We start from the raw sequence: 2460 nt of genomic DNA on the forward strand, positions 1-2460 counted from the left end.
GAATTGAAGGCAAGAAAAGCATTAATGTTCTAAGGCACTGAAGTTTGTGGCGATTTGTTTTCTACATCACTGTGGCAATAACCAGGTTACATCTATCTGGGTCCAGAACCATGTAGGTGATGGCTTATCAAGCACCACACATTTACAGCCTCTCAAGGTCACCAAAATCACCAATGGGCTTCTTAGTTGTCTTTCCCAATGTAGCAACATGGTCCAGGATAAAGGGAACTCAAGTGCTAGGCTCACCTGTCTGTGTTCAAAAACTCTGCCTGAACTTGGCTTGATCATTTATTTCTCCCTAACTTCTTAGCTCTTTGATGAGGTTTTAAATTCTAACTTCAAGAATTTTTCATTTTTATCACTGAGAGTGTTGACTCCAGTTCCCTAGCTCTAGCACATTGCTACAGGATGGGCAGGTATGGCAGACTGGCTTATTCACCTGTCTGAAAGGTGAACACATCCTACTGTCCATGTGGTTGTCCATTGATTTGGTGAGAGCTGAGTCCTTCCACCCCACTTCTGAGGATGATGCTTCTTGAGCAGTAGTCATGGCATGACAGTTCTTCAGCATCAACATCTTTCTGACTTCACTCTGTATGATAGACTCTAGGTCCATTCACCACACTACAAAAAAACTCAATTTTGTTTCCTTTTATGGCTGAGTAATATATATTGTATATATGTGTCACATCTTCTTTATTCATTCATCTGTTGATGGACACTTAGGTGGCTTCCATGTCCTGGCTATTGTAAATAGAGCTGCAATGAACATTTTGGTAAATCACTCTTTTTTAATTATGGTTTTTTCAGGGTATATGCCCAGTAGTGGAATTGCTGGGTCATATGGTAGTTCTATTTTTAGGTTTTAGGAACCTCCATACTGTTCTCCATAGTGGCTGTATCAATTTACATTCCCACCAACAGTGCAAGAGGGTTCCCTTTTCTCCACACCCTCACCAGCATTTGTTGTTTGTAGATTTTCTGATGATGCCCATTCTAACTGGTGTGAGGTGATACCTCATTGCAGTTTTGCTTTGCATTTCTCTAATAATTAGTGATGTTGAGCAGATTTTCATGTGCTTCTTGGCCATCTGTATATCTTCTTTGGAGAAATGTCTATTTAGGTCCTCTGCCCATTTTTTGATTGTTTGTTTTTATTAATATTGAGCTGCATGAGCTATTTATATATTTTGGAGATTAATCCTTTCTCTGTTGATTCATTTGCAAATATCTTCTCCCATTCTGAGGGCTTTCATTTTATTTTGTTTGTAGTTTCCTTTGCTTTGCAAAAGCTTTTAAGTTTCATTAGGTCCCCTTTGTTTATTTTTATTTCCATTACTCTAGGAGGTGGATCAAAAAAGATCTTCCTGTGATTTATGTCAAAGAGTGTTCTTCCTATGTTTTCCTCTTCCTATGTGTATCCGGTCTTACATTTAGGTCTCTAATCCATTTTGAGTTTATTTTTGTGTATGGTGTCAGGGAGTGTTCTAATTTAATTCTTTTATATGTAGCTGTATAGCCCTTTCTATATCATGTTTTGATTACTCTGTCCTTGTCTGTTTTGCTGGCCAGACTCAGAGTTCCTTGAAGGCAGGGAACCCTGTCTTATTAATCTTGTAATGTTATCCTTGTAACTCACAATAAACACATATTGATTTATTGATTAAAAGTAAATAACACCATTCCATTCATCTTGCTGATCTATTTTAAAAGAATGAATCTATATGCTCCTGTGTGTGTGTCCTTTATTTTTTCATTCTGTAAGGAAATGAGCTGGAAAGAGAAGTTTCTAGGACAGGTTATTTCAGTTCATTTCCATGGAGGATGACAAAAAGTCAATTTCAATTCAACATGTATCAACGCTCTGTGGATCTAATTTTAGTCCAGAGTTTTGCACCTTAGGTGCAAAGTATGAATTCTAGTTTCCTGATACATCTGTTCCCTTAGTTTATTCTCCCTTGCCTCAGTTAGAACTTTCAAAATTGTGTGTCTGGTTCAGATTCCTTTATCGCTCTGCTGTGTGAGGTGCTGAGTTTGTTCAGACCACTCTTTTTATCTTGGACTGATTTTCCACAACTGGGAAGAAGGAAGCCAATTCCTTACGTGGGAACCTCGGCCTGACTTCATTGTCTCTCTTCTTCTGTTTCCAGTGTCTTAACAACCTCATTCTATCTCATCCAGGGCATTTTCTTATTTCAGGGGGTGAACAATATTTCATGCTGCCTTAAGAAAATCAACATGGGGTAAGGGGAAGAAATTTGACCAGGAAAAAAGAAACCTACAACCTACATGAAACATCTAGCCCCATGGAATTCTCAATTCAAAGACAAATAATGGTGCTTTGGAACCATTGGCTCCCCTTGTGTTCTAGGCATAGCTCTGCCTAGAATGTATTGTACTGAGGGCTCAGTGGACATTTCAGAGAAGCTCGAGTCCCTCATAAATAAAATAAAAGTGTTG

The sequence above is a fragment of the Stenella coeruleoalba genome (assembly GCF_951394435.1).
Source record: "Stenella coeruleoalba genome assembly, chromosome: 4".
NCBI lineage: Eukaryota > Metazoa > Chordata > Mammalia > Artiodactyla > Delphinidae > Stenella > Stenella coeruleoalba.